Genomic DNA, 20,028 nt, shown 5'->3' with positions numbered 1-20,028 from the left:
TTTCAAGTGCTTAACTGAAAAACTGCAACAGAAAAATTGACTGGGCTGATAAGAGGTTTGAAAAGTTATGGTTTGATAGACCTATTTTTGCTAGCTGACTTAACTGAAAGTATAGCTAAGTAAGGGAAAGAATCACTGCAGTTCCCTAAGCTTTTGCCATCTATATTAGTTACTTATAAGCAGTTTATTTGAATCGTCATAGCATTATCTTGCAGCTGATAATTGACTTGATGTTGGAATCGGATCACAGCTTATTACAGAGCTTTTCCAAGCCGAAAAGTTTGGAACCTCAGCCAGTTGTTAGATGTCTAGATCGAAGGCTTAGTCGCTGGAACTCTACAAAGATTAAAACAAATAGCCAAGTACAATTCTGTGTTTCATAGGTTAGGATATTTCTGAGAGACGCTATTGCATATAATCACACGTTTCCCACCTTTGCACTTAATCACGGTTAAGGAAATGTTCTTTTGACACAGAAGCCTGTGAGCATACAGCGCGTTAAAAGGACGCACACATCTTTTTCCTGTGGAGCGTCAGTCAAGGGAGGACAGCGCAACTGTCAAGTGCACCATCGTAAGACTGTGAAAAAGGCAAATTTGTTCCTAAGAGGTATCAGGAAAGGTACTTTCAGTAGAGATAAGGAAGCATGAATGCAGTGACACTGCCAGGAGGCAGGAGAAACCTCGTACAGAAGTATTACACGCAGTTGTGTTCAAAGAAACTAGAAACCAATTTTAATAACGTGTAAATGCCTCAATGCATTACACGTTATTGCACCTCAATTCAGTGGTTCTATCTCAATGTAAATAAACACCATATTATAACTGTTCTGTTACAAGCTATATGTGTCATATTTCAGTGCAGATATAATTTTGAAAATATAACTTCAGAAGTGCAAATCTAAAAATGTATGTAGGTGCTATATATGTTGCTAGGTTTAGGCTTTCTGAAATATTCCAGTTTAATCTGTTTGTCTCCCTTAATTTAGAATTCAGGTGTAGAGATTTGAGCCTCATTTAATTCTGTTCTGTGACTGTGGCAGTAAACAGAGTGGAAAGGGATTTGAGGTAGGCTATCCTTCAAAAAGCATTCCTGTTCCAGTACAGGATGCCTTTTGGGAGTGCAACTTGATTTTAGTTTATTTACTTCTGTCCCTCAGAACAGAACGCTGAGGGAAGATGAAAAATTATATACACTGTTCTAAAAACCTCATTATTTCTTTTACTCCTGGTGGGACGTGGGTTTGTGCTAACTCTCCTTTATGGGAGACCTCAGAGGGCTAGCTGCAGATGGTGGGTAGCATGTGAGAGAGAGGGAATTTTTTTTTTTATCAACGTCCGACTTTACTGTTACAATGTACTGATGAACGTAAGGATATCACCGTGTTTGTGGATATCAAATCTTAACGTGAATTGGCTTGCATTCTTTTACTCTTCATGGCAAGCTGTCCCAAAATTTTCTCCAGCCTCATCCGCTTTGACACGCGCATCGCCTGTTCATATGCATTTGGGGGTTTTTTTGCCACTATGTCTCTTAGCTGTTTTGCTCCTTTTCCATGATGTTCCTAGGCAAAGAACATCTTACTCTGTGAAGTTTAAATAAAGCAAGTTCTTAGAGCTTTCTTTTGCAAGATAGTTTCTTCATTTCCCAAGTGCCTTTCTGTACCGTTTCTAGTCTGAATTCCTTCTCCTTGAACACAGGTGGCAAGAACTGTACGAGACTTTTCAGGTGAAATCTTGCCAGGACATTGTACAAGATCTTTAATATTCATAAAAATTGTACATGTGAATAAGCGTTTGGTCTCTCAGCCAAGCAGTACTTGCAGTTTTTATTAGCAGATAGCTCACGATGAGGGTCGTTCTGGTGAGGCTGTGACTACTCAGATGTTTTCTGTGCTGCCTTTTTGTCTGAAGAGTCTTACTTCAAATATTCACCATTCCCTTCCGATACACTTGTTTATTATCATAATGGATCCACTTTTTCATTTTGAAATGTGCAGTTTTATTTGACAAACATAAATTCCTTATAGATTATCTGGGCAGTTATGGGATTTTATTATAATGATCCTAGTTTGTTGTCCAAGGAAAATGACGCTACATAACTTTTGTGAACTATTTCTTCAGGGTAATTACTGTGAAAGTGAAGGACGGAAGATGGTTTTGGTGCGGAAGGGCATCGTACTTCAAAGAGGCTTCTGAACTAAGAAGTAGTTGTGTATCTTTATCAGTATCTTTTTAAAGGAAGTACTAGAGAACTTCAAGAGTGCTCCCAAGTGGCTGATTTCAGTTAGCTGGGTGCGTATCGTTGTTCTAGTATCTTATACCATCACGCCTACGTTGTAATGTGTTCATCAGTCACCTAAGAAATAGTCAGGCATTATAAAGCAAATTGGGTTTCTGCTCTGTGCTTCGTGTGGCAATCATTCAGAGCCAAACTCTTTTTAAGGGCTGTTTCCTTTTTTAAAAAAATCTTTAGAAGTCTTTTTATTTAACAACCAAAATGCATGTAAATAATCTGGGCTCAGAATTAGAGTACCACTGGATTCAATATGGGGTGTATGAAAAGATCAGCATTTTCAAAGAATCACCCGATTTCTGGCTGGGTTCTGGTAGAGGCTTCCAAAACCACGTAGGTGCTACCTTGTTCTCCTGAGCTCCGAGACAGGTGTTTTAGAATTTAGAAGGTAGAAATATTTGTTGATTTATTTATTTTTTATTTTTTTTTAATTTAAGACATTCTAGTGGAAAATCTCCATTGGGACAGGATCCAGGATATATAGGATATAGGAAAGAAATTTACTCAGGACTGAAAACTTTATTTTGAAGGAATAAGAAGAGAAAATACACCTGCCGTTCTGGGCACCTTAGTCTCATGCAAGATGTAGTTCTTTTGCTGTCATTTCAACAACGTATGTTTAAAATATTGAAAATAATGCCTGGTTGGCTTTTTCCTTTGAGAGACAATGAATGTATGTAATTAGATAGCCTGCCCCCACATCAACATGCAACTATATATCTCTGTCCCCAGATAACCTGTCATTAACTGCTTGACAGCTACAGCACTGAAAGGCCTTTGCTGCCAGGAGAGAAAGCCATCAGGCTTCTTGCTTTCTTTAATGCATTTATATGGTGTGGTACATGGTTTTTCTGCTCTGGAGCAATCAGTTGCTGCTCCCAGTCCTCTTTCCATGGAGGTCCACGGCAAGGCTGAAGAACACACATGTTCTTGGGGGAGGCATATGTTGTCATGGGTGGTGTTGGGACAATCTGAAATCCTTGTTTTGGGAGAAGCAAGCTTGAGGATGCTGTTAATCATTGGGTTGTTTGGGGACCCACCTGTTCTGCTAAGCCCAGCTAATTTTCCCATGAGTGTCGTGGGACCTTAGGAGGGTCGATGTTCCTTGCACCTGAGATCACACCCTCCTCTGGGGTCTCCAAGGTATACGACGTGTGTGTGTTGTGGCTCTGAGTCATTTTGTGATTTTGAGCTGTAGCTCTTTGGATGAGGAATGATGGCCACTTCAACATTAGAAGATCCATTTAAGATGTTGCCTTCAATCTTTGTGTATGAATAATCTATTTTGAAGACTGGAATTAATGAGGGGATAACACTACCACTGCAAACAGAATTTATTTCCTCATCGAGGGAACCAACCTGACTCTACAAAGCAGGCAGGAAATCTAATGCGGACTTGAGTGGGTGCTTGGGAGTCTTTCCTGTAAGATTATACATTTTGTATGAAAATAGATGTGCATAGAAATATATTGAGGGTCACTTTGAGCTAAAGAGAAAATGCTTAATCAATGTAGTTTATACCTTGAATCCAAACTGCATAAAAGCAATAGCTTATTCTTTATGGTGGTACTTGATATTAGGCTTACTGTCTGTTCTCAAGCAATTTTTTTTGTTTTATAAAATAAAGATCCTTTAATGTCATTTTGAAGGTAGAAGCGATTGGAGGATTGGTTACATGTGTTTAACAATAATGTGAATGGGGCCATGTGTTGGGTTCAATTTGGTGTCAGCTGTTCATTGCTGATCTTCCACTGGTTAATTTAATGTTCTCTGACATTTGCTCAACAAGCTTTTTTGTTGTGTTGGTTTTTTGCTGACAAGTGATTGTCCATGAATTGACTGATTAGAGAATAAGGGAGTCTCGAGATAGCGTAAAGCAGTACGCAATGCATTTGGGGCCCCATGGATCGTTTGCTAAATATTGGAAAGGAGGGGGTTATTTTTAACCCCATGTAAAAATTACAGGTTTATTACTTTGTTAGACATCTGCTTTACTGGTTAGACACAACTGATGCTAATTGTGTTTAATCCTTCTGGGGGCATGGGGGAGGCTGGTCCCAGGGCTAGTAAGTACTTTTATGAGGTCTGCCAGTCTTAGCTGCGCCCATGGAAATATCAGTCTGCTAATCTGATCTTCGGGTTATTTGCTTTTTGAGACGAGCATCTGCAGAGAGTTGGGAAAATAAAATGTCAGCAGCATGAAGCAGGTGTCCCTGAAGCATTTGCAAAGCCCTCCCTTATCCTTACCCCTTATCTGAGTGTTGTCACATCATAGTTTATACAGAGAAAGTGTAAAGGATAATACTAAGTAGACATGAGTGCAAAAAACACTACAAAGACTAACTCACATAGGTTGTCGGAATACTTTAATGTGCTAATTACTACTAGTTGTACTAAAAATGGAAAAATTGATAATGTAGAAATACAGAAACAGATGTGCTAAATGCAATTATATCATACGTAAAAGTTTAATTCAGAACTGAATTGGCAAGAACTTACTTTCTCCATTTGGTTTGCAAAACCCTTGACAAATGTCAGCATATAAAACTCTACAGACTTTGCCCCTTAAACAACAGGCAAGCGCTAACAACTTCTCCTTTGGGCTGTGGCTTGGTTTTACTAGCTAGTGAGTTGATGGAGACGGATTAAGTTCGATTTAGGGTACCAAGCATCAGCATTATTCTATGCCACGCTCTTGGGTTTTTTCACTTTCTGGCTACACTCTCAACACCTAAGACTGTTTGATTGTAAAGTAATCCTGATTCTTACCAGTTATTGCCTAAGACAGTTCATATTCAATAATTATTTCTTAGGTCAGCTGTGTTGTAGCGGTAGTAAATTTTTGCCTTATGCAATAATAAAATGAGGTTTGGGGACTTAATGGCATCCATCCTTCAAAACCTCTAGGAACTGTTGAACCATTGGAGAGAGACCTGTTTCTTTTGTAGGCACTACTGAAGCAGCTTATCGGTATTCTTTACGGTGTGTGTTGGGTGGTGTTCGTTCCTGCTGTTTCTGCATGCTCCTCAGAACTACCTCTGCGTGACGTTTCTGAATGCGTTTCTGGACTTCAACGTGAACGTACTTTTTAAGGGCAGAAAAATAGTCCTTTGGGGGTAGTGTCTTTGGGGGCACGGTCATCATCACTGCAAATGAGCTATTTAGTGTGCCTTTTAAATCGGAATGGCAGAAGCTAATTTTCATGGACAACCCGTACAAGAAGACAGTTTCACCAGGGTACGAGAACCTCCAGTGAGCATGAAGTTGCACTTCAGCTGCTCCTGGTGTTACGGCACTAAACTGAAAGGTTGGTGGTTTCATGAAATCTTGAGAGCACTTTATGGAAAACCTATATTGATTTGCTGCTTTGTATCTTAAATGGAATTATTGTTAAAGGTGATAAGACATTGATATGTTTTGAGTTACTTAATTAAATCTGATATTTTTTTTTTTCATGGCCAAGTCACTTCATAATGACCTCGTGGTCTGAAGCTTGAGGATTTCTTATAATGTCACTTTAAAAAAAAAAAAAGTTTGACCAATCTAGTTTTCATGATATAAATGGAATCAGTGAGAGTCCTATTGAATTTAGATCCTTCTCATGTTTTAAAAATGAAATTGTGTTCTGATTTACTTAGAGTTTCTTCTAGAATCTTTGGGTCTCCTAGATAGCGTTGGGGCCAGAGCGGATGAACTGAACCCAGTTTCTGGAAGGATCCATTTTTCCCAACTCCTACTCTAAATATAAATTTACCCCGTGGAGCAGAGCAGCTGCTGCCTTTGTCAGCTCTTATATAGTTCAGTGCGATTTTCTTTTTCTTTATTAGTCTTTGTGTCAGAATCACTCTGATAGGGACAAGCATGCACTCCTTTAATGCATGTCTATAAGTGTCACTTAACTCAATGAGGTCCTTAAAATGATGTCCATATCCGAGCTGCAATGGATCTACACACAAATTGTCAGTTGCCTGAATCTATCCTTCTAATTCTCACAGGGTGTCTCCAGCTTATATTCTTTGAAATATATTTGTCGTTTTGCTGAGGGTGCCATAAATACAATCACGAGTGAAAGTTCAACGTCAAGCAGTCTTGCTCTTTGAGAATCCCAACAGTGATGGGTCAGGAGAACACCTGCAAGAACTATCTGTGAGGCTCTTTGCAGAGATTAAAATGGATCATCCATAGCATCCTAGTGATTTAAGAGGTTGCACAATAAAAACCTTGGAACAAGTGTTGCCAAAGGTGTTAAAATCAACACTGCAAAAATGATAGTACTAGGGAGTTCTGCGGTAGAATCATCGCTGTTTCTAAAAAAACCCAACAACCACCAAACAAAACAAAAACACAATCTGCCTTTTCCTTACAGGTTGTTTTAGTAGTAATTATATATTTCATTCACAACTCAACCATCTGCCTGTAGTTTAATTCATTTGCTACAATTTCAAGTTTTAGACAATGCTCTTAACCTCCCTTTTGGAAAAAATAGCCTGTAACCTAAAATCTCAACATTGTGCTACAACAGCTATTGCAACTTTTTCTTTTTTTCTTTTTTTTTTTTTTTTGGGGGGGTGTGTGTGTGTGTGTGTGGTATTTCTAAAGCTTTAAGATTATGCAGGTTGACCTGTAGCTGACAAAGAACTGGAGAAAGTCATGCTGTAAATATTAGTCGTGTTGGAGCAGGAAAATAGACAACCAGTCCTGATAGCTGTTTGTTTGTTGGGGTTTTTTTCCCCTCCCAGTATTGGTATCTCTGTGGTTAATTTCTGAATTAATTAGGGTATGTGTATGCATACACTCTTCATTTTTTCTTCTTTTTTTTTTTAACTAGCAGCACGCTCTTTGTTCTGCATTCCTCCAAGCTTTGCTCCAGGCAAAAAAGAAAAACTGATTCTGCTGATGTCCATAAGCCTTGTTTCTATGCCGGTAGGCTCTGTCCTCCCCAATGGTTACCACTAAATTGCTCTGATTTTATCTGCAGCTAAGCCAGTATTCTTATCTGATGTTACTTTAAAACATACTCGGTTTCATACGTAGATGTGCTTCCATCTACCTCCTGTGCTGAAAATTTGACCGCTTCTATAGCATGGATCAAAGTGAATGTTCTTGTCTGAAGGAAAACTTGACTTTACAAAGATTTTACAGGAAAAAAAAGTCAAATGTTTAATATCTGTGGACCCCAGTAAAATGACCACAATGGATTAGTTACACTGGTTTATTCCCTGTAAATTCCGTATTATTTTTCTTTTCATTACAACTGTTCTTCAGTTAATTTCAAGAACATAAGTTTGCTGGAGTAATGCTTTCCTAGGTGGAGGTGTTCAGGCAGAAGCAGGACTTGCCATAGGGAACTAAATGCAGGATCTCAAGCAGAGAAAGGGATTATGTAGGTGTGCATAAATTACATAGGAACTTGAGTAATGGGGGCCCCGTGAGCATAGTCTGCTATCGTTGCATTGTGCTTCCTGAATCTTCCAGAGCTTGCAGGTCTTTTGATCAAGCTCCTTGCTGTCATATAATTGTTAAAAGAGTATTAATAATAATAGAAATATTTCAACCATCCACCTTTTAAAAAGGAACGTATCGACAGAGATTATAAGGACCTAGAAGCCTCAACCTGGTAGCTTATGCTGTTCAAGACTTAGCAATTCCCATTAAATATCTTTTATGTTAAAATCCTTTGTGCTGAAAATAGATGAAACCTAAAATTGATCTGCCTCATGACAGTACTATTAAAGGACTGTTCTATATATATTTCTGAATAAAGCTTCAGGAGCAGTGCAAAAATTATTTCCCTTGCTTGAATGATTTTTTTGAGGAAGGTGCAGAAGGCCTTTAAGTGGCTGCTAGCTATGCAAGGAAGCTCTCAAGAGGAGATGCCTGAACCTCCTGTGCTTGTGGGAATTGTGCCTGTACTTTCATTTCTTGATCAACCATAAAATATTATTTTAAATTATTAATCACTAGCCTGCTATAAATTTTACTTTACTGGATATTCTTTTTTTTTTTTTTTTTAAGAAGGCTACGTTAGCGGTTCAGTATCAGAAATTGTAGTAAAAGCCTACAGCATTGATTTTAATCGCCATATCAATGAAAGCGTAGGCTGGTGTCGCTTTAGTGAACCTCTCTAATTAGGAGCATAGGATTTGCCATCACAGATCAGGCCGATGGTCTACTGAGTCCGTGAGTCCATCCTGCCTCCAGCAGTGCCCATGCTGGCTGTGCTGTCTTTGGTGGGTGTGTGCCTCCCCCCTCCCTCCTTCCCCAATAATGCATAAGGTCAGGCATGAAGAAGCAGAATTTTCCTCTTATATCATGCGAAGAATCATTCTTCATCCCAAAGACAGTGAATTGGTAACTGGGGTCTTGGCCAGCATGTCTGTAAATGGCCTTTAGGGATAAAAATACTCATCCTTTTATATAGCTGTAACCTCTAATTACTTACAGAGGCTAGCTGTTTCCCGTTAGGAGGGGTATGTCTTCAATTCTTTGTAAATGTACAAAAAGGTCTCTGTTTTTGTGATGCAGACTGTAGCGGAGAATGGGGATCTAAGGCGTTTTTACTATAACCTCTGTACTTTAGCACTACTTCTTCCTCCATTCCCTTAGTCTCCATCATAACTGGGGATGCTGCCCTTCTCTGCACAGTTGAGTTTCATCTGGTGCCAAATGTGCAGCTTTAGCCCTTACCAATTGTTTTCTAACTATATAATTGGCATATAGGTCATTAGATAGAAAACACTCCAAACCCTTTAAATGGAAGCAGGAGGAACTAAGCTGAAAGCAGGGTCATCATAGGCAATTTAATTTAGAAAGTTATCAGGCAGTAGAAGATGCAGTTAGATTCGTATCTGTGAAACAGATGGCCAACTGCAAGATGATTAGATTAGGTTTGTTATGTTTGTGGAAATTAATTCAGCACTTTATTTTTTTGTTTTGGAAAAAAACCCAAACAACCAACTTGTACGATTTGGTAACCACTTAGCAGGAACAATTTATGAAGAGCACCGTATTCTTTTGCGTAAAATATGGCAAAACCCCAGTGATCCCCGGGTATATGGAAAGGTTTTTGCTGTAGCTTGATTTCTAGAATGTGTAGCAGTATCGTAAATGACATAACAAAAACAGAAATGCTGCCACCTATGGAGAAACAGTTGTTAGTATTTTCAAATGCAAGAATTTTATCTCAAGATCTCCTTAGCAAAGCATTTAGGGCCAGACACCTGTGTGGGCTGCGTGTCCCCATCTGTCTGTGGACGCAAATATATACACGTACGTGTTCCTTTCTCCCTCTTCCTCATCAAAAAGTGAAGATCAGATTTTAAAGTGCTGGAAATGTAGTGCTTTTTCAAGTTTTTAAAAAGCATCTGAAAACTTGGCCGTTTATTTTGATGGCTACGTGGAAGCTGAGCTCTTGTGATAAACTGGCTGTGATTGGGATGCTGAAGCCTTCTGAGATTCTTAGCCTTTTTGTGTGTCTTTGGGATTGAGTCTTTGCCACGCAAATTAATGCTCAGCTGTCACAAAGTATTTTTCACTATCTTAAAAATGCAGCTTAAAATAAAAATAGGTCTTTCAAAAGTAGGTCACACCTAAGATTTGTCTAGCCAACTGTCCCACTTCTGACAGTGCCCAAGAACACGAGGAGCATTAGAAGTAGAAACATGGGTAGAATATACAAAAACCTCTTAGAAAGATAATTGGTCCCTTCTCATTCTTACTCTTAGCATCAATAATTTTTAGAAATAAAGGAATTAATATGTAATTCTGTAACGACCAACTTCCGTACTGCATTCCTGTTCAGAAGAGTTAAATGTGTGCTAAGTAGTTGAGACTTGAATACATGCTTGAAGCAAGTGTGTGGTCAAGTGCTTCCTCAAGTCTGGGTCTCCTTTCCTCCTCCTTTTATTCCTTCCATCTCCAGATTTTGCATTCATCTTGCTTGGCAGATACAGCAATGAATAGGTGGTTGGCCTTTCATAGCTCGCTTGTGCTGACTTTTTGTCCGTGTCTTGGTTACATCTTGCTTTATGTCCTTCCAAGTGTTAAAGAGCACTACCTCTCTCCAACTTCTGGCAACTTCAGAAGCATTGCCTCTTGTGAAAAATCTTGGACACTGTACTAAATTACGTTTTACAGAGTGAGAAAGGTAGTGCAGATGATTCATTGGTTTTTGAGTGGCATTAGGCATCCTGTTTACAGGAGTGGAGGAGAGTTGCTGGTGACTTCATAGTGTTGGTATGGACTGAACCTACGCAGCCTCTGGTTTTGAAGACTCGATTTTTTCAGTCAAGCACTAAGCCCACCCAAAAGGGAATGCTGTCTTGTCCTTCGGCAAGGATTTGGTCTCCTGGGTGAGACAAAGACCAATTTCTATAATTCCCTAATCCCTACAGCAAATTACTTTTGTTAAAGATTAAGAAAAGCCTTTGTAATGTTTCTGGCCTCGCTATTTGGATCAGATAACTTTCATCTTCACACATCGCTAGGAGTTCAAATGGTTCAGAGTCGTGTGCCTTTGAGACTAATTTTACTTTCATTTGGAGTTGCTTCACAACTGTGCATGTTGTTTTGGTGAATTAATCTTCTATGCAATCATGAGAAAATGGAATAGAGGAATGAGTTTGTGCCTAAGATGCTAGTCAGGTTTCATTTCCAGCCCTGTTCAGATCGTTATTATTTCTTGGAGTATTTTCCTTCCCCTTTCTTTCTCGGGGCCCAATGCCGCAGTGATCGTTTGTCTGCTTTGACCCTGTCTGTGGCCATCTGCCCAGAGGAGATGATACTGAAGCCGTACAGATTTGTGACCCCAGGTGAAAAATAGCAATGAAATTATAGCAGCTGTTTGGAACAGTCTGTCACACCTTTTCCAAATAGAGAAAATGAGTCTGTCTTCATTAGAAAAGTTTAGAAGATTTACTTGCTGTAACAAGCCAAGTGTGCCAAAATTACATTGAGTTTTGGGAACTGACCACGTTGAGTATTGTAGGGTTAGATGCTTATAGCAGAAAGCTATATTTAAGACTGTAGCTGCCCGAAGTCAGAGCTCTCTCCGTTCCCCAGTGGCCAGGGTTTTTTGGGGGGAACATGAGCAAACCTCCCTCCTCCTCGCGCTCAACCGGTGCCTGTCTTTGCGTTAGCAGAGTTGTTGCTCGTAGCACAGCTGAGCGTTCCCGGGCACATCGGAGGGGGAGCACTTAGTGCTACGCAGGTAAAGCGGCTACTTCACGTCTCGGATAGTCGCGATACGCTATGTTCCCTTCAAACTCCATCAAAGGCCTGTTCGTCCCCCACCTCCCCAAAGCAAACACACGCCTCGCTGGTGGTGAGTGGGCTTTGCTGGAGGGGAGAGCTGATGTGGAGACAGCGTGGCTACCGGGGTATTTACTTTTCATGGAGCAGTTAAAAGACCCGTATAGATTTGACTCTGGCAGAAGTGTGCCTTTTGAAAAATAAACAGTTAAAATGTCAGACATCTGTCCTTCAGTTTGGCAGGAGGGGAGGTGAAGCAGTCATCGCTTCTCACCTTGTCAGCATTGGCAACGCTGTTTTTTTAATATAAAAAATTCAAGCAAAGCAGCTTACAAGAGCCAATTCTCTGCGTTTTTAAGGAATGCTAGGAGCATGGTCAGACGGTGGGATTTGGGGTGACTTGCGCGCGGTGGGGTCCTGCCAGAGGGCAGGCAGCCCTTGCTGGCTGTACCAGGAAAATAGGCAGGTTCTGCAGGTGTCTGCTCAAAGTCTAATTCAGCCTGATGCTTTTCAGCTTGCAGCTGTGATAGACAAACACAAACATTTGATCAATATTGTGAATGCTCCAAACTTCAAAAAAAAGGACATATCTGGATTTTTGTGGCATGCAAAATGTTTGATTTCTATTCAGAGCATAAATTTCTACAGACCTGGGAGCATTTAGATGAAGGGGATTGTCTCTATAGTGGGTAGAAAGTCTTCTCATTGTGTAAAAAACCAAAACAACAATTAAACAAACAAACAAAAACCCACGACAATTTTTAGTAATTGTATTTTAATACTTACAGCATCTAATACAAAAGACCTGCCAAACTTTATGCTTGCTGCAAATAGCTTCATTATTTAGGAGTCTGTGTATATAGAATATATTGATCCTGTTAGATGTCAAATATTGAAACTCTGTGTTAGGGACAGGAGTGCGAGAAGGGAGCAGTGGGGGTGGAGGGGAAGAGCTGCAGGAGGGGTGGGAGTTGTAAAATCTGACAGTGCAAGAAATCTGAGCACCAAGCATGTGTGACTCCAGCTAAAATTAACCGGCCAAGCTTCACATGCCAGTGTAGATATCATCATTTAACTGTAGACCCCTTGAGAAGGAACAGCAAGCTGGACTCGAGCAGTATACATTCATGTTAAATATGCCAATAAGTAGTACCAACTTTCAGGTCCCTGCTCGTGGGACAAGTAAATTTTCCTGTGACCATTATAAATCAGTAAGCAGCTCTTGGCTCCTTGCTAACGGCAGTGGTACTGTTGAACAGTAACTAACTTCAGCCTCAGAAGTGATTTTTTTTTTTTTTTATTTATTCTATTTTTTTCCCCTTTCTTCTGCAGCTTCTTAAGATTTTCTGTGGTTTCTCTTCGGAGTAGAAATGTATCACCTTTCCAGATAAGGCTTTTTCTGTTGCTATTTGTGTGTGATAGTAGATACTGTAACTGGGTTTATTTCATGTGTGAGAACTGTGATATTTGAAAATAATTTGGTGTGCGCTTTAGGTGACTTTAGAAAACGCTGGGGAAAAAAAAAATAGTGTGTTTGCTTCTCTTGTTCTCTGAGGTCAATTATGTTTTGTTGGCGTGAGATCAAATCAGTTGATTCACTGTGGCCAAACACGACTTGGAATGGGTTTTGCTGATCAGCTCAGCAAACTAAACTCTATTTCACTTCTGGATATGCAAAGAAATTGATGCAGGTGTGAATGTAATCTCAAATCTATTCAGGACTTAAAATGTTTTGCAAGGGGGAATAAGAGAGCGGCCACCTGCTTGGCTTAGTGTGTGGTTCCAGCTTGAAGGGGATTTGCATGTGGCGAGCGTGTATAATGGGAGCATTGAGAGCGGGGCTTGCCGGATACCAGCACAATTGCTGGCCGTGCTTCACCTTCTAGCTGGCGCGTAGGAAAACGTTGCTTTGGTATGAAACGTTTACTCCTCTGTGTAGGCAGCGCCTGTCAGGAATGGGGTGCAGAAACTGTACAATTGGGGGGGAAATAAAGAAAATAGCTCTTTTCTTAAATGTAGTACAATATTCGGTAGGGTAGGAATAAGAAAGGTGCCGGCTAGGCATTTTAAAGCGCATGACTTGTTTAGCATCCACCAAAGATTTGCTTTACCCAAACTTGGCGGCAGCAGCGCCTGCCCTGACGTGTGGACGACCTGAGGCTCTATTACCGGAAAGGCTTGCAAGCGTGCTCAAATTTACACGCACGCGTGGCTGTGTGTGCTGTGAGTCAGCCTGTTGCTTTTGAATAGTAGTCATATGCATCGGAATAGCTCTCCCCAGTTGGGAAAAAGGCTTTAAAGAGAGAGAAATAAATAGTCCCGGTGGTGTTCGTTTAAATTACCCGTTTCTCGAACTTCCAAAGGGTAGTTAATGTAGTACCTAAGTGTCCAGTAAAATGAAATATTCAGCGAAATACCTCCCACCAACTGACTAATAATTTAAAGCTGTTCCAACAAACACTTGCACGTGTGAGTAGAAGAAATCATTTAGTTGCACTTTAATAATAATAAAAAAAGCATAGTTTCCTCTGTCTCCCCAGAGAAGTGGGAACCAGACCCTCAGTTGGTTACAGCTGCGATCCCATTATTTGATGATAACTGGAAAGTTCCAGCGCTTAAGATAATTGACGGTATTTTACTGGCAGCATATTAGATGCTAATTAGTAGCCAATTATTTTGGCAACTCTTTTTAGAGGATTGCAAATGTATGGATTCCTTTCAGGAAAGGTCATTTTCCCATCTCACCTCCCTATCAGGAGTCCACCTGCAATCCGGTCCATCATCACCTCTAACTTGGAGTTTCTGGTGGTTTCCTTGCTTTTTGCTACTACTGGTGCCCAGTAGGATGGAGTGACCAGGTCCTCAGGCTCCATCCTCACTCTGAGAGCGCTTCCAGTATCTCCGAGCAGAGAGGAGACAGATGCAGCCTAAGGCTGGTGTGTCTGCGCCGGCTTCGCCATTCGCTGCCTACCCCCCGGGTCCCCTCTCCCTCTGAGCTGGGCATCGCTGGGGACTCGTGGGCATCCCGAAGGACAGTGTATTTTTGCTTCTCTACGTACCTTTAGCAGGATCCTTAAAGAAAAGGAGCAGGCAGAACTCTTTCCTCAAAGCCCACTGTAATGCCTTTTATTTAACATGGGGAAATGTGGGCACACATTATTCTGTGCCCTGCTTTTTTTTTTTTTTTTTTTAAGCTTCTTTTTTTCTCTTGGAAGAATTAAATTGGGGGAAAGAACAACCCCAAACAGTCCTTTGGCTAGCAACGCAAAGCTTTACTTGTTCTAGAAGAGCCGGCACTGTCCTTTTACTAGGATTTGTGTCATGGTACAGATGCAAACTTTCTACAGCATTTAGGAAGTACGTGGGGGCAAGTAAGGCCACAAATTTTAAGAAATCTCTGATAAAAGGTCTGTGACAAATGCTGTTAAACTGTTGTTTTTTCCTTTTTTTTTTTCCATGTGCTGCTTAGCTGTCCTTTTGCCAGTAACTCAGCAAAATATCAGCTGTGTTGTTGTCAGGGCTGTAATCTCTGTGCACTTTCAAAATAGCTGTTTATCGCCAGGGTGCTCCCTTGGAGCCGAGATGCTTCCGAGGGATGAGTTTTTCAGCGAAGACTTTGGCTTCAGCTATTTATCTCTGGACTTAGCAGTGTGATATCTATTAATAAGATCATTGTATTGGAGCGTCGCATGGATCGGCATGAGACTGCAATTAATGCTACCAGTCAAAATTTGTGATTTCATGCCACTGCGTGTGTAAACCCCATTATGTTGGGCAGCAATGAATATCTGATGGGCTTTCCTCCCCCCATACAGCATTATAACAAGTGCAGGCATTCCCGACAGGATCATCTCAGTATGTTGCGTCTATTTTTAGGTTTCTGGAGTGGTTTTCCCCGCCCCCCCCCCCCCCCCCCCCGGTGAACTTCAGTAGGCCAGTGTGGTTTGGTTAGCAGCAACACAGGCATTGCACTGCAATGGGTGTTTTGATGGAGTTCATTGGTGTGACTAACCCTGCTATTCAATCATAGAAAAAGCCTTGCTCAGCTCTAATTATGGTACGTGATGTCAAAAAGATACTCTTCAGCTGTTAACAAATTCACGAGAGCCTGATTCACAATAATTATTGGAAGAAAACAATCGGAGTCTGATTAGTTAGGAACTGACATGGTCAGGGAGGGAAAGAAAGGTTTGAAAATGTACTTGGGCATTTATTATAATTAGATTTTTTTTGTGGAAATGAGTAACAAGGAAGAGGTTAAGGCATATTTTCTACTTACTTGTATAGAAGAGAGAAATGCTTTTCAAGTAGTTTTGTGTGAACCCTTTCCTTTTTGTAACGAGCATATTTCAGAATACCAATGGGGAGGCAAAAAGCATTGGGTAGTTCTTGTGTTCCCATTTGGGACTGGATTCCAATTAAAGGAGACCCTGGAGTACATGATAATACCTGGCACCTTAATCTGATTGCAGCTCCATGGATATAGTGGGTCTCCTTTATGATCTCTGAAAGGTCTTCCTGCATTCATTCTCTCATGACTTCATTCATGCTCTGTTTCCTGGGTCTGACTGCCTACGGGAACAGAGGAACAGAGTCCTACGGACGCTGTGTTTGGCTCTGTCTGCCAGCAGATCAAGAAGAACCTGCCCATCAGCATGTCAGAGCACCCAGGTATCAGCCTGTTGCCTCCAAAATGGTATCTGTGGAAGGAATATTGTGGTATGTGTTGCCAACTTCAGACTGTCATGGCTACTTAGGCAAAATCTACTTTATTTGGCTTTTTGGTTTTTTCCAAGGTTAAAAAGACTGTATGAATGAATTTCAAGTGGACAGAAGCTTCAGGGGTGTTACTTTTTCCTGGTCAGTATGTTCCCCAGCCCTCCCCAAGTTGCGTAGTGGTAGCTGTGAGGTCTCAAATAAACAACTTGTTCTGTGAAAAGCGCCTTTTTCTGCTGATTCAGTATTAAAATATGGTGCAGGTGGTCTGAGGTGCGCTCTGGGTGCGACAGACCTGGTCGCTCAGTACGGTCAGGAATGTTACTGGAGACTCAAAGTGACAAGAAAGTGCAGAAGTCTTTCCCAGCTGGAAAAGCGAGGTTCCTCTGCCCTTCAAACCCCTCTCATCTGAAATGTGCTCTGAACAGGCAGGTATAAGGCTAAGAAAAGGGGAGCAGGGAAAAATCCTGCTAAATTTCAAAAGGAAATGTTCTTACTGATTGAAGACATACTGATCTGCAGGCCTTTTTCTTTACAGACAGCTTACAGAAGCTTTAGAATTTTGGTTTGGTTTTTTTTTTCCTCCAAACCTCGCAACTTTGCGCAATAGTGTTTTAGCTGTGAGTCATAGTGTACTGGATATTTCCAAAATCAATATTTACCTGTAATGCCCTTAATTCAAACCTGATGGATTGGGGGGTGGGGAGGTAGGAAGAGAGAAGGGAAAAAAAAAAAATCTTTCACATTTGTTTTTAATTTGTTCCCAGATAATTGGATTCTTAGAATCATAGACTACAGAGAGAGAAAAAAAAAAAAAAGCTAGCAAGCAGCTGAGTCCACCTTTAACAACAGCCAGAACTTAGACCGGAGTTAAACATTAAACTGACTGGTCTCAGGCACAAAGACCTGCTCATGGTGATAATGCCCAAATCATGTTGTTCGCTTGATTTTTGTTAACTAAAAGAATGAAGCTACCTCCCAATGATTTTCATACTGTTTGAAATCACTGAAAAGTCATTTTATACTTTTTAATTAGACGACTGTTCAGGTTATTTTCATGTGACTATTCAAACATGTGACTTTGTAACCTGTTTGCTGAAAATACCTGCGCACGCTCCAAATTCACGTGCAGAGTTAGGCATATATGAATGGAAAGTTTCTCAGCAGTGTTTTCCTTTTCCTAGTTCTTTTAATATTGTTTTCCCAATTATTTGCCTGGTTTTAAGCATTTGAAAACACTATGTGCTTTGAAACACTTTTCATGTGTCTAGAAATAGCAGCCATTGTACACTTATATTTTTTTTTCACTTGTTTGTATGGAAAAGGAAAAGAAACATTAGGAATCCTATTTGTGTAGTACATTACAAAGACTTGCAACAAACAGGTTTTGAAAACATCCTGGAAAGTTTCCATAATTAGTTTAATATATGCCATAAAAATGAGCAGTGACCATAAAGAGCTACTACAATATGCTTGGGTGATACCGCAGCCATAAGAATGCTCCAGAGCTTGTAAATATATAGCCCAGCCAGCTTAAAAACAAACAAAAAAAATTTTACACTTTATGCATATTGCAATAAAGTTTTTAAGAGAAGCATAGATTTATTGTATCTGTATTTTCCTGCAAAAGGCTTTACTAATCAACTATTTGAATGACATAATATTCCACACCCTTAAATAACCCAGAAACAAATATTTTCTCCATAATGGTACCCATTATTGACGCATTTAATGGAATATTTTGCAATGAGCATAAAAGCTCTGCTTGCAATTCGGATACCACACACAGACGTTGACTTCAGCACACAAAGTAGGGGTTACACGAATATTTTGCCAACGGAGGGAGTTTCTTTATGTGTTATCGGAGACAGTGAATCAGGCAGCGGGTATTTGGGCGAGTTTCAAGTTGTCTCCTTTACCAGGAGGATTTGGTGGAGGAGTTAGGGTTTTCTTTGATGCGGTTGTGTTTATTCACAGGGTATGAACGTAAGGGCTGGAGTTCCTGGATGCAGCAGGAATTAGCGCAGTAGGAAACAGCTATGAAATAGCAGGTTTGCGATGCCAGCCACGCATTTGCCAAGTTGTCTGACTTAAAAATCCCTCCTAACTAGCTCTCAAGGTCTTGTTGATGCTGTAATTTCAGGCTCTGCCAGGAGGGGTCTGCTCCGCTTATTTTCTCTCTGCTCCTGTGTTGCCTTAACTCTAGGGCTTGTCCAAGTGTTTGGTTGCACGATGATCTGCATCATGGAAATGATCCAGGCTGGAACTGATGCATCCAAGTATAATCTTATGTTTACTGGAAGTCCTTCTGGGATAAACTAGGACATTTGTCACAGCCCTCCCATTAAAAGAAACTCAGTTATTCCATTGGATAAGTTGCTTGTCAGGTAAATTGCAGTAATGGCGTAGGGGTGCGTGTGGACCCTTGTGCTTGTGACTTCAGCAGTTTTCACCCTGTTTCCTCCTACGTTTTTTACTTGCAGATCAGCAGGCTAGAACCGTGTGGCAGAAAAATAGGTGGGCAATCCTAGTTCCTTGAAGTTGTTGGACCTTATTTTAAAATATCTTCCTGTTATGGAAAATGTTTTATTGTAAAAGGAGCTAAGGAACACAATGTCTGGTTTGTAGGGGTTTTCTTCCCTTTTCTTTTTTTTCAGTCAGCTAGGGAAATCACTTGTGTACTCAGCATTTATTTCACTGAGATGTTTTTCAGCTCCTTTTTTTTTTTTTTTTCTGGAGGCGTTCTAGTGTGTTTTTCTGTTCAAGTCCCTGACACTGGCGGAGTAGGAAATGCACATCCTGCTGCTCTGAACATGAAAGCAGAGGATAAATGATGGAAAATAGGGACATGTGTTTCAGATTTTGAGTGATTTGTTCATTGCTGCTACCAGTAATGTTTTACAGGTTTGAAAAAAAATAAAAATGAAGACTTTATAACCAAAATAACTCTAGTCAAAATATCTGTTCTTCATTTTATCGTATTAACATCAAATCAGCAAGTGCAAGAGGAGCAGGAAATTACAGTCCTCATATTATTTCCAGGTTCCTCCGTCCCATGTGGCAAATACTTGACTCTTAGCCTTGGCAGTTGGCTTGTGACTCCCGTGAAGGAGAAGGATATAAGCCTTGTGTTTTCAATGCGATGCTGAAGATGCTTCTGAAATTAGTAGCCACGGCCATGCTCGGTGATGTTAGTAATTTACAGGCTCTGCATTGATATGCAATGATGTGGAGGGGTTACATAGCTCAGGAGAATGCTTGTGTGAGCATTTGAAACCAGCATACTGGCTTATTCTGGGAAAAAACCCAACAAACCAACCCCAGCACGTGGCAGTTTATAGGGACTGTGGAGGATTGGCATGGGTTGTGCTCCGGAAAGCGGATTTGAATCTACTCCTGCTTACTGATAGACTGAATTGGGATGAACGTATTTCTAATATGCTAGACACCCTTGAGAATAAGGGTGAACCTTAATGTTTATCTGGGTATCGAAAAGGTGAAATCCTGATATTTAGTTGTTTTTATTTCTTTGGCATATAAAGAGATCCTATTAAAAAAAAAAAAGTCTTCCCTCAAATTTTGTCCTATACCAAGAACAAGAAACCTTATTTAATTTATTGGCAGAAATTCCTAAGGAAGTATTTTTCCTTTATTTTTTTGATAACCTAGCATGAAAAGGTTTTGTAAGTTTTCTGGATAACTTGGATAAGTTGTGCTAGCATGTGGTGGGCAGTACTTAATGCAACTTGAACAGAGATTTTGATGGTT

The 20,028-nt window shown here is 40.4% G+C and overlaps 1 protein-coding gene across 7 annotated transcripts in view; it reads left to right on the top strand.

The window, feature by feature from the left end:
* Positions 1–20,028, top strand: part of NAV2 (neuron navigator 2) — a 406,583-nt gene that overhangs the window by 224,569 nt on the left and 161,986 nt on the right. The window lies entirely within an intron of this gene.

Source organism: Balearica regulorum, chromosome 5 (genome assembly GCF_011004875.1).
Source record: "Balearica regulorum gibbericeps isolate bBalReg1 chromosome 5, bBalReg1.pri, whole genome shotgun sequence".
In the NCBI taxonomy this organism is placed as follows: domain Eukaryota; kingdom Metazoa; phylum Chordata; class Aves; order Gruiformes; family Gruidae; genus Balearica; species Balearica regulorum.
The sequence above is the reverse complement of the archived record's forward strand: the minus strand, read 5'-3'. Positions and strand labels throughout refer to the sequence as shown.